Source organism: Vicugna pacos, unplaced genomic scaffold, assembly GCF_048564905.1.
Source record: "Vicugna pacos unplaced genomic scaffold, VicPac4 scaffold_247, whole genome shotgun sequence".
Classification (NCBI taxonomy): Eukaryota; Metazoa; Chordata; class Mammalia; order Artiodactyla; family Camelidae; genus Vicugna; species Vicugna pacos.
In genome coordinates this window covers 73,276-86,282 of record NW_027328926.1, presented here as the reverse complement: position 1 = coordinate 86,282, position 13,007 = coordinate 73,276, and the positions used below count along the sequence as shown (strand labels likewise).

The 13,007-nt window shown below is 44.9% G+C and overlaps 2 long non-coding RNA genes across 2 annotated transcripts; both read left to right on the top strand.

Moving 5' to 3' along the window:
• Positions 1-308: 308 nt before the first annotated feature.
• On the top strand, positions 309-5,287 carry LOC140695500 (uncharacterized). The gene is made up of 3 exons (XR_012071172.1): positions 309-435; positions 3,636-3,708; positions 5,082-5,287. It is a non-coding gene; the product is annotated as an uncharacterized lncRNA (long non-coding RNA).
• Positions 5,288-5,604: 317 nt separating this feature from the next.
• On the top strand, positions 5,605-10,579 carry LOC140695499 (uncharacterized). The gene is made up of 3 exons (XR_012071171.1): positions 5,605-5,727; positions 8,928-9,000; positions 10,374-10,579. It is a non-coding gene; the product is annotated as an uncharacterized lncRNA (long non-coding RNA).
• The last annotated feature ends 2,428 nt before the right edge of the window (positions 10,580-13,007 follow it).

Genomic DNA, 13,007 nt, shown 5'->3' with positions numbered 1-13,007 from the left:
ATCCGTTCAGCCAGCTTTTCGGCCAGCTTCTCTTCGTGTCTCCCCTAAAGTTGACTTCACCAGGACTGGGCAAGTCTGAAAGTACCTCGGAGCCTCACCAGTAAGCTGATGACAGGCAGATCTTCCACTGTCTGCCCTTTCAGGTTCTGGAAACTGACCTGTGACCTCAGGTCTTTGGGCAGCAGCAGTATCTCGAACTTACACAGCTTCCCGGACCAAACACCTAAGCCAAGCTCCACAGAGGGCGGCAGCCCCTCCATCACACTGATCCACCCACAGAACTCTGCCCGGTTACCTAGGATCCAACAGCCACAACAAGCCTCGCGGTACACACCAACATTCCACCTGGAATCCAACCGCTAACTGCCATCCCCAATGGCTGCTGCATCTTGTCAGTGTTGGGGGAGGGGCTGCATCCGACGAGAAGTTCCTAAGGTAAATGTGATTCTACCCACTAGCGTCCCATGGGCCTTTCTTCTTCCCTCTTTCCTTTTGTTCAGATCTCTATGCACAGTACCAATGGAGGGAAGTGTGTCCCTTTTCAGTTGATGGTTTCACACGTCTTTAAACTTTCTAACAGTTCACAGTACACAGAGACCCACTAAAGGAGACTTATGTTCCTATAATATCCGTACACCCGGAATACATATGCGTCGCCTGATTTCTGCTGAAACACCCGCACTCTCAGGACATGGATCCATTGGTTTCATGGGGGCTGAAATTCCAAGAAATGAAACCAACCCCAATGTGCACTTTGCTGTCAGTCTCTTTTGCTCTTAGTACACTTTGGCAGAGCTACTTACCTTTGTTATAGGCTTCTTACAATTCTTCTCTACGTAGCCTAGAATATGGCATTCCTTCATCCTGTTGGAAGACATACAAGTCTACATCACGGACTAGGAATCCATTTGATTCCAAATCGGCATTAGGGTTAGGTCACGATATGTTCTTATGAATCAAAATTTACGAATATGAATGCACGCCTCCGAATACAAGTGTGCTGAGTACATGCAAGCCGCGATAATGGGTCGATGCATGCTGAATGATCCTTGACATCACCTTAAGTATTTTCTTTTGAATAATCATGGTTCCCTTGGTAAATATCAGCCAACCGTACCATTTTGGTGTTTGTTTGTTGGTTTGATTCTTTGTTGGTCTGCTTCTCGCTTGTATTGCAAACACGACAGGCCATGCATCTCTCCTTAAGCTTGAAACAGAGAGTCAAATAAGCTGATTCACTTAAGAGAGTGCTTCCAATCACCTATGATTTCCTGCTTCCCTCTCCCATCTTTAGGGTTTTGATGTCCTCCTTGCCTTCTTCTTGTTTCTTCTTTGCCACTCATGCTCTTCTTGCATTTCCAATAATGGTTTCTTCTTTCCATTTCATCTTGCTGCTTTTCTATTCAGGGTAGATTTCTCAACCATTCTTGTAGGATAAGTTTTGAACTGCTGAATTCTTTTAAGATTTGCCGGTTTGTGGAATTTTCTAGCTCTGCCGTTATTAGGACTGGCGGTCATGTGGCATAGGCTCCCCTAGGTGGCAGCATTTGGCCATTCAGGATATGGTCTGTGTCCTGGCACTCCTCCCTCTCCTGCAATATTGCTGCCGAGATATCAGCTGAATCCCCTCTTGAGGTTCCCTTGTGACTATGTTGTTTCCTCCAGGTGCATTTTAAATCACTGTGATATTCGTGAGCTTTGTTGATTTGAATCATACAGCTGCTGGTAGGTCTATTGGGATTCCACCTCCTTTGGATGCTGTGTAATTCCTGAATTCGCATACATGATTCTTTCTTGGCTTTCAGGAAGTTTCAGTCTGATTTTTCTACAGATAAATTTTCAGACATTTTTTGTTTCCTTATCTCTTGCTTTTCCATCTGGGACCCTTATGAATTCTAGTCTTTCATGCCCTGTCTTAACCCAGGGTTCAACAGCAATGTTTACATTGCTTTGCACTTGCTTTCCTATGTCTGCTTCTGACCGAGGTTTTTCTGATCCCATGTCTTCACAGTCATTCACGCGTCCCTCTGCATTATCTAGTCTGCTTACGACTAAATTTTAGCCCTGATATTATCACATCCATTGAGTTTCCTGATATTTTTTGGCTCGTCTTTAGACTTTCTCTTCCCCTTTTCCGGTATTCTGCCTTATGTGATTCTGAGACACTGTTGTTTTTCAGTGATTTCCTGACCTCCATTTTCAACACATGGTCTGGATAGCGTTTTGCAGTCTAGTTGTTTGAAAGCTTATCTTTTGGGCCTTCAATATCTTTGGAACTGAAAATGGTACTTCCTGTTTCTTTTACTGTACTTCTTCACCTCTACTGCTCAGGTAATATCAGGTATGTAATGTGGACTTCTAGGGCTTTGTTAAGTGAAAATTTTAGACTTTTGGCTCTACGCAATTCCATGGGATTTCTGTGCGGACAATTTCTCCTAGACATTGATGCCATATCGTGTTCCTGTGTGTGTTGTCTGGTATATCTCCAATTGCTGTTGTTGCATTAGTTTTGATGAAAAACCAATACTATTTCGATTTGCATAACTTCATTTTGATAATGCTTATCTCACAATTCTGAAAGTGCGCAGGACACTTCCTCTTGTGGAAATGAAGCTTTTAAAGGTTCTCAGCTCTGCATTCTGCTCTATGTCATTTTGGAGTGTTTCCAAAACAGCAAACTGAGAGTGCGCTTGTGCTTTGTAGTTCCACGGGAATGTCCCAATGAAAGCAGTTCTTCTCAGAGCTTCTCTGTCTACAGAAACACCAGTGGAAGCATATCTATGGATGTCACATATCAGGGCCTGCTGGAATGATCCCGCAGACCTACCTTGGTGTCCTCGGTGCCGTACCGTGCTGGTGCCATCCAAAATGTAGCATCCGCTTTAGGGAGATAATGCTGTAGGTAATGCTTCCTCTTCTAACGCTGTGGACTTGGACCACTCTTCCTTGTCCTCTCATCCTTGTGGCACGGGTGCACGAAGGCAACCACACAGCTGTTGCGCATCCTGTGCCTCAAACCAAACCATAATCCCAGCCCAGGTTATGAATGTAGCAGATCCTAAGGCTTTTCATTCTGATTTCAAAACCAAGGCCCCCTGGATCCCTCAGACCAGATGAACGATATCTCTGATTCAGCCCCACACGTGCTCTATTGGCAAAATGCCCAATTGGTCCCTGGTCCTGCAGATGCACTGGGTGTGGCCATGGGACATATTGGTAATCTCAACCGCGTGACCAATTTCGATGCTTTATCATTGGTACACATTTTGGTTTGCTCTCATGATTCGACCCACCACATCCCACAATGCACTCCAGATCCCTGAGACTCAGCGTGTGCCATCATTCGTAGCCCTATCCCTCACAGAACGTTGCCTCTGCTACCTCAAATGTGGCAGCTGGGATCTTGGACTCCGAATCAACTGTGGGGATATTTTGCGCTGGTTTCTTTGAGTTCTGTCAGCCAAGCATCTGCTGTGCACTCTTGTAAATCTCAGCACATCACCTTCTATCCCATGTCTCCTGTCCGCTTGAGAGTGTGCGTCCATGTTAAACAGAGTTTCACCCTTGTTGCTCCATCACCAGGGGTCAGACCCTCACTGGATTCCATTTCCTGCTTTGCCTTCTCCTGCTTCCAGGTGTCCTGAGGCCTCATCCTGTCTTTGGAAGTAACAGACCTCTCTTCGGCAAGTGTCCTGTGCCAAGGGCTGGGTGAGTGGATGTTTCCATTGCTCTGTTCATGGGAGCGAGTGAGTGCAGGTTGCACTTCTTCTCTGCCAACTGGGCATCGATGAATCAACACTATCCAGATACATTTCACAGAAATGTGATATTTGCTTAGCTCTTTGTTTCTATACAGCCGTGGTGGGAGGGATGGTCCGAATACACCTGTTTTGACATTGTGTTGATATCTCATTTGCAGTCTTTAAGAAGTTTAAAAGAATTCATTTACATGTTTTGGGAGTTATACGAAAATGAAGTTATTTTTTGAAACACACTCAATCGACCTAGAAGCCAGACTTGTCAATTTTGGTAACATTTTGTCAGCTCGACGGAAAACCTAGACAGATAGAATGCAAATTGGCAGTCCAAACTGTTAAAGGGTTCATGTCGGCTCTTTACGGTTGAAGCCTCCGAAACCAACAGGAACCATGAAATAACTATTGGAAACTTGAAATAACCCCCAAACTTGGATACACTTGTGCATTGGTGCCCTTTACTCCCAATGACACCTACTGGCCAATATTGGCATTTCAAGGGGTAACATCCCTCTCTAGGAAAATACAAGAGGAAAGAAACCAAATATATACATTTAGGTTTGAATCCAAAAGCACCTAGAGGCATTCTAGCTAGGAGAACCCTGCTGCAATTATGCTAGTCTATGGAGAACCAGGTGTTCTTCTATCAGTGATGAGAACGCTTAATCATCCGATCATGTTGGGTAAAGCCATTTAACGCAACCAAGTCTGCACCCGCATGATATAGTGCCCACGGGGGCTTGACTCAAGTGAAAGACGATCCACATAAGCTGTGTCTTTTATATCATTGGCGACTTTTACAGTACAGTTCCCTTTCTGACTTGTACTATTTACCTATACTGTCTTGAAAAATTGAGGCCTAATACAGATTCAAGTTCAGTCAGATTCCCCTCTCTTACCACACTTCCTTCACCCCAGGGAAGACATAAGCACAACATTTGCTGAATCTAGCGGAAGGCCATCGTTTCTAGGTGTGAGCTAAGTATTCAATTCCTATCTATTTCAGCCAAGTTTATTGGACCTTTAAGGAGTTCACTGTTGTTCACAGAGTGTGAAGCTGGAGGAACTCTGATTCTAGGAGGGGCTTGTTTTACTCGTAATGGCTTCATTGCAGCTCAGCTACTGATCCTTCAAAATGGATGCCTGTGTGGAGGGGAGGGAAGGCAAGTGCTTGCTAGCTAGGCCCAAACCTGGGAAAAGGCTTACCTGGGCTTGGTGAATTCTGGTCTGAATGGCTTGGGAAGGCCCCTTGGGAAGTGTGGATTCCCATGACCTCTTCCAAGAACAGGAGCGTTTTGATCATCTCTGCCATCTCTTCTCTTGCAGACGTCAGGGACCTTGGACCCGTTCTTGGAGAAGAGAATTGAGGAACTTCCTCAAGTCCACGTTGGCACTCTGTATGTTTCTGCCAGTATCAGCGAGGTTCAATATGTCTCATGAATGTCTTTGGAGCCTGGTATCCTCTACAGCTGTCTCCACGCCAGTATTCTCCATTGTAGCAGAACATCTCTCATCCATGTGTTCGCATCTCTCCTCAATCCGTTCAGCCAGCTTTTCGGCCAGCTTCTCTTCGTGTCTCCCCTAAAGTTGACTTCACCAGGACTGGGCAAGTCTGAAAGTACCTCGGAGCCTCACCAGTAAGCTGATGACAGGCAGATCTTCCACTGTCTGCCCTTTCAGGTTCTGGAAACTGACCTGTGACCTCAGGTCTTTGGGCAGCAGCAGTATCTCGAACTTACACAGCTTCCCGGACCAAACACCTAAGCCAAGCTCCACAGAGGGCGGCAGCCCCTCCATCACACTGATCCACCCACAGAACTCTGCCCGGTTACCTAGGATCCAACAGCCACAACAAGCCTCGCGGTACACACCAACATTCCACCTGGAATCCAACCGCTAACTGCCATCCCCAATGGCTGCTGCATCTTGTCAGTGTTGGGGGAGGGGCTGCATCCGACGAGAAGTTCCTAAGGTAAATGTGATTCTACCCACTAGCGTCCCATGGGCCTTTCTTCTTCCCTCTTTCCTTTTGTTCAGATCTCTATGCACAGTACCAATGGAGGGAAGTGTGTCCCTTTTCAGTTGATGGTTTCACACGTCTTTAAACTTTCTAACAGTTCACAGTACACAGAGACCCACTAAAGGAGACTTATGTTCCTATAATATCCGTACACCCGGAATACATATGCGTCGCCTGATTTCTGCTGAAACACCCGCACTCTCAGGACATGGATCCATTGGTTTCATGGGGGCTGAAATTCCAAGAAATGAAACCAACCCCAATGTGCACTTTGCTGTCAGTCTCTTTTGCTCTTAGTACACTTTGGCAGAGCTACTTGCCTTTGTTATAGGCTTCTTACAATTCTTCTCTACGTAGCCTAGAATATGGCATTCCTTCATCCTGTTGGAAGACATACAAGTCTACATCACGGACTAGGAATCCATTTGATTCCAAATCGGCATTAGGGTTAGGTCACGATATGTTCTTATGAATCAAAATTTACGAATATGAATGCACGCCTCCGAATACAAGTGTGCTGAGTACATGCAAGCCGCGATAATGGGTCGATGCATGCTGAATGATCCTTGACATCACCTTAAGTATTTTCTTTTGAATAATCATGGTTCCCTTGGTAAATATCAGCCAACCGTACCATTTTGGTGTTTGTTTGTTGGTTTGATTCTTTGTTGGTCTGCTTCTCGCTTGTATTGCAAACACGACAGGCCATGCATCTCTCCTTAAGCTTGAAACAGAGAGTCAAATAAGCTGATTCACTTAAGAGAGTGCTTCCAATCACCTATGATTTCCTGCTTCCCTCTCCCATCTTTAGGGTTTTGATGTCCTCCTTGCCTTCTTCTTGTTTCTTCTTTGCCACTCATGCTCTTCTTGCATTTCCAATAATGGTTTCTTCTTTCCATTTCATCTTGCTGCTTTTCTATTCAGGGTAGATTTCTCAACCATTCTTGTAGGATAAGTTTTGAACTGCTGAATTCTTTTAAGATTTGCCAGTTTGTGGAATTTTCCAGCTCTGCCGTTATTAGGACTGGCGGTCATGTGGCATAGGCTCCCCTAGGTGGCAGCATTTGGCCATTCAGGATATGGTCTGTGTCCTGGCACTCCTCCCTCTCCTGCAATATTGCTGCCGAGATATCAGCTGAATCCCCTCTTGGGGTTCCCTTGTGGCTATGTTGTTTCCTCCAGGTGCATTTTAAATCACTGTGATATTCGTGAGCTTTGTTGATTTGAATCATACAGCTGCTGGTAGGTCTATTGGGATTCCACCTCCTTTGGATGCTGTGTAATTCCTGAATTCGCATACATGATTCTTTCTTGGCTTTCAGGAAGTTTCAGTCTGATTTTTCTACAGATAAATTTTCAGACATTTTTTGTTTCCTTATCTCTTGCTTTTCCATCTGGGACCCTTATGAATTCTAGTCTTTCATGCCCTGTCTTAACCCAGGGTTCAACAGCAATGTTTACATTGCTTTGCACTTGCTTTCCTATGTCTGCTTCTGACCGAGGTTTTTCTGATCCCATGTCTTCACAGTCATTCACGCGTCCCTCTGCATTATCTAGTCTGCTTACGACTAAATTTTAGCCCTGATATTATCACATCCATTGAGTTTCCTGATATTTTTTGGCTCGTCTTTAGACTTTCTCTTCCCCTTTTCCGGTATTCTGCCTTATGTGATTCTGAGACACTGTTGTTTTTCAGTGATTTCCTGACCTCCATTTTCAACACATGGTCTGGATAGCGTTTTGCAGTCTAGTTGTTTGAAAGCTTATCTTTTGGGCCTTCAATATCTTTGGAACTGAAAATGGTACTTCCTGTTTCTTTTACTGTACTTCTTCACCTCTACTGCTCAGGTAATATCAGGTATGTAATGTGGACTTCTAGGGCTTTGTTAAGTGAAAATTTTAGACTTTTGGCTCTACGCAATTCCATGGGATTTCTGTGCGGACAATTTCTCCTAGACATTGATGCCATATCGTGTTCCTGTGTGTGTTGTCTGGTATATCTCCAATTGCTGTTGTTGCATTAGTTTTGATGAAAAACCAATACTATTTCGATTTGCATAACTTCATTTTGATAATGCTTATCTCACAATTCTGAAAGTGCGCAGGACACTTCCTCTTGTGGAAATGAAGCTTTTAAAGGTTCTCAGCTCTGCATTCTGCTCTATGTCATTTTGGAGTGTTTCCAAAACAGCAAACTGAGAGTGCACTTGTGCTTTGTATTTCCACGGGAATGTGCCAATGAAAGCAGTACTTCTCAGAGCTTCTCTGTCTACAGAAACACCAGTGGAAGCATATCTATGGATGTCACATATCAGGGCCTGCTGGAATGATCCCGCAGACCTACCTTGGTGTCCTCGGTGCCGTACCGTGCTGGTGCCATCCAAAATGTAGCATCTGCTTTAGGGAGATAATGCTGTAGGTAATGCTTCCTCTTCTAACGCTGTGGACTTGGACCACTCTTCCTTGTCCTCTCATCCTTGTGGCACGGGTGCACGAAGGCAACCACACAGCTGTTGCACATCCTGTGCCTCAAACCAAACCATAATCAAATCCCAGGTTACGAATGTAGCAGATCCTAAGTCTTTTCATTCTGATTTCTAAACCAAGGCCCCCTGGATCCCTCAGACCAGATGAACGATATCTCTGATTCAGCCCCACACGTGCTCTATTGGCAAAATGCCCAATTGGTCCCTGGTCCTGCAGATGCACTGGGTGTGGCCATGGGACATATTGGTAATCTCAACCACGTGACCAGTTTTGATGCTTTATCATTGGTACACATTTTGGTTTGCTCTCATGATTCGACCCACCACATCCCACAATGCACTCCAGATCCCTGAGACTCAGCGTGTGCCATCATTCGTAGCCCTATCCCTCACAGAACGTTGCCTCTGCTACCTCAAATGTGGCAGCTGGGATCTTGGACTCCGAATCAACTGTGGGGATATTTTGCGCTGGTTTCTTTGAGTTCTGTCAGCCAAGCATCTGCTGTGCACTCTTGTAAATCTCAGCACATCACCTTCTATCCCATGTCTCCTGTCCGCTTGAGAGTGTGCGTCCATGTTAAACAGAGTTTCACCCTTGTTGCTCCATCACCAGGGGTCAGACCCTCACTGGATTCCATTTCCTGCTTTGCCTTCTCCTGCTTCCAGGTGTCCTGAGGCCTCATCCTGTCTTTGGAAGTAACAGACCTCTCTTCGGCAAGTGTCCTGTGCCAAGGGCTGGGTGAGTGGATGTTTCCATTGCTCTGTTCATGGGAGCGAGTGAGTGCAGGTTGCACTTCTTCTCTGCCAACTGGGCATCGATGAATCAACACTATCCAGATACATTTCACAGAAATGTGATATTTGCTTAGCTCTTTGTTTCTATACAGCCGTGGTGGGAGGGATGGTCCGAATACACCTGTTTTGACATTGTGTTGATATCTCATTTGCAGTCTTTAAGAAGTTTAAAAGAATTCATTTACATGTTTTGGGAGTTATACGAAAATGAAGTTATTTTTTGAAACACACTCAATCGACCTAGAAGCCAGACTTGTCAATTTTGGTAACATTTTGTCAGCTCGACGGAAAACCTAGACAGATAGAATGCAAATTGGCAGTCCAAACTGTTAAAGGGTTCATGTCGGCTCTTTACGGTTGAAGCCTCCGAAACCAACAGGAACCATGAAATAACTATTGGAAACTTGAAATAACCCCCAAACTTGGATACACTTGTGCATTGGTGCCCTTTACTCCCAATGACACCTACTGGCCAATATTGGCATTTCAAGGGGTAACATCCCTCTCTAGGAAAATACAAGAGGAAAGAAACCAAATATATACATTTAGGTTTGAATCCAAAAGCACCTAGAGGCATTCTAGCTAGGAGAACCCTGCTGCAATTATGCTAGTCTATGGAGAACCAGGTGTTCTTCTATCAGTGATGAGAACGCTTAATCATCCGATCATGTTGGGTAAAGCCATTTAACGCAACCAAGTCTGCACCCGCATGATATAGTGCCCACGGGGGCTTGACTCAAGTGAAAGATGATCCACATAAGCTGTGTCTTTTATATCATTGGCGACTTTTACAGTACAGTTCCCTTTCTGACTTGTACTATTTACCTATACTGTCTTGAAAAATTGAGGCCTAATACAGATTCAAGTTCAGTCAGATTCCCCTCTCTTACCACACTCCCTTCACCCCAGGGAAGACATAAGCACAACATTTGCTGAATCTAGCGGAAGGCCATCGTTTCTAGGTGTGAGCTAAGTATTCAATTCCTATCTATTTCAGCCAAGTTTATTGGACCTTTAAGGAGTTCACTGTTGTTCACAGAGTGTGAAGCTGGAGGAACTCTGATTCTAGGAGGGGCTTGTTTTACTCGTAATGGCTTCATTGCAGCTCAGCTACTGATCCTTCAAAATGGATGCCTGTGTGGAGGGGAGGGAAGGCAAGTGCTTGCTAGCTAGGCCCAAACCTGGGAAAAGGCTTACCTGGGCTTGGTGAATTCTGGTCTGAATGGCTTGGGAAGGCCCCTTGGGAAGTGTGGATTCCCATGACCTCTTCCAAGAACAGGAGCGTTTTGATCATCTCTGCCATCTCTTCTCTTGCAGACGTCAGGGACCTTGGACCCGTTCTTGGAGAAGAGAATTGAGGAACTTCCTCAAGTCCACGTTGGCACTCCGTATGTTTCTGCCAGTATCAGCGAGGTTCCATATGTCTCATGAATGTCTTTGGAGCCTGGTATCCTCTACAGCTGTCTCCACGCCAGTATTCTCCATTGTAGCAGAACATCTCTCATCCATGTGTTCGCATCTCTCCTCAATCCGTTCAGCCAGCTTTTCGGCCAGCTTCTCTTCGTGTCTCCCCTAAAGTTGACTTCACCAGGACTGGGCAAGTCTGAAAGTACCTCGGAGCCTCACCAGTAAGCTGATGACAGGCAGATCTTCCACTGTCTGCCCTTTCAGGTTCTGGAAACTGACCTGTGACCTCAGGTCTTTGGGCAGCAGCAGTATCTCGAACTTACACAGCTTCCCGGACCAAACACCTAAGCCAAGCTCCACAGAGGGCGGCAGCCCCTCCATCACACTGATCCACCCACAGAACTCTGCCCGGTTACCTAGGATCCAACAGCCACAACAAGCCTCGCGGTACACACCAACATTCCACCTGGAATCCAACCGCTAACTGCCATCCCCAATGGCTGCTGCATCTTGTCAGTGTTGGGGGAGGGGCTGCATCCGACGAGAAGTTCCTAAGGTAAATGTGATTCTACCCACTAGCGTCCCATGGGCCTTTCTTCTTCCCTCTTTCCTTTTGTTCAGATCTCTATGCACAGTACCAATGGAGGGAAGTGTGTCCCTTTTCAGTTGATGGTTTCACACGTCTTTAAACTTTCTAACAGTTCACAGTACACAGAGACCCACTAAAGGATACTTATGTTCCTATAATATCCGTACACCCGGAATACATATGCGTCGCCTGATTTCTGCTGAAACACCCGCACTCTCAGGACATGGATCCGTTGGTTTCATGGGGGCTGAAATTCCAAGAAATGAAACCAATCCCAATGTGCACTTTGCTGTCAGTCTCTTTTGCTCTTAGTACACTTTGGCAGAGCTACTTGCCTTTGTTATAGGCTTCTTACAATTCTTCTCTACGTAGCCTAGAATATGGCATTCCTTCATCCTGTTGGAAGACATACAAGTCTACATCACAGACTAGGAATCCATTTGATTCCAAATCGGCATTAGGGTTAGGTCACGATATGTTCTTATGAATCAAAATTTACGAATATGAATGCACGCCTCCGAATACAAGTGTGCTGAGTACATGCAAGCCGCGATAATGGGTCGATGCATGCTGAATGATCCTTGACATCACCTTAAGTATTTTCTTTTGAATAATCATGGTTCCCTTGGTAAATATCAGCCAACCGTACCATTTTGGTGTTTGCTTGTTGGTTTGATTCTTTGTTGGTCTGCTTCTCGCTTGTATTGCAAACACGACAGGCCATGCATCTCTCCTTAAGCTTGAAACAGAGAGTCAAATAAGCTGATTCACTTAAGAGAGTGCTTCCAATCACCTATGATTTCCTGCTTCCCTCTCCCATCTTTAGGGTTTTGATGTCCTCCTTGCCTTCTTCTTGTTTCTTCTTTGCCACTCATGCTCTTCTTGCATTTCCAATAATGGTTTCTTCTTTCCATTTCATCTTGCTGCTTTTCTATTCAGGGTAGATTTCTCAACCATTCTTGTAGGATAAGTTTTGAACTGCTGAATTCTTTTAAGATTTGCCGGTTTGTGGAATTTTCTAGCTCTGCCGTTATTAGGACTGGCGGTCATGTGGCATAGGCTCCCCTAGGTGGCAGCATTTGGCCATTCAGGATATGGTCTGTGTCCTGGCACTCCTCCCTCTCCTGCAATATTGCTGCCGAGATATCAGCTGAATCCCCTCTTGAGGTTCCCTTGTGACTATGTTGTTTCCTCCAGGTGCATTTTAAATCACTGTGATATTCGTTGAGCTTTGTTGATTTGAATCATACAGCTGCTGGTAGGTCTATTGGGATTCCACCTCCTTTGGATGCTGTGTAAATTCCTGAATTCGCATACATGATTCTTTCTTGGCTTTCAGGAAAGTTTCAGTCTGATTATTCTACAGATAAATTTTCAGACATTTTTTTGTTTCCTTATCTCTTGCTTTTCCATCTGGGACCCTTATGAAATTCTAGTCTTTCATGCCCTGTCTTAACCCAGGGTTCAACAGCAATGTTTACATTGCTTTGCACTTGCTTTCCTATGTCTGCTTCTGACCGAGGTTTTTCTGATCCCATGTCTTCACAGTCATTCACGCGTCCCTCTGCATTATCTAGTCTGCTTACGACTAAATTTTAGCCCTGATATTATCACATCCATTGAGTTTCCTGATATTTTTTGGCTCGTCTTTAGACTTTCTCTTCCCCTTTTCCGGTATTCTGCCTTATGTGATTCTGAGACACTGTTGTTTTTCAGTGATTTCCTGACCTCCATTTTCAACACATGGTCTGGATAGCGTTTTGCAGTCTAGTTGTTTGAAAGCTTATCTTTTGGGCCTTCAATATCTTTGGAACTGAAAATGGTAACTTCCTGTTTCTTTTACTGTACTTCTTCACCTCTACTGCTCAGGGTAATATCAGGTATGTAATGTGGACTTCTAGGGCTTTGTTAAGTGAAAATTTTAGACTTTTGGCTCTACGCAATTCCATGGGATT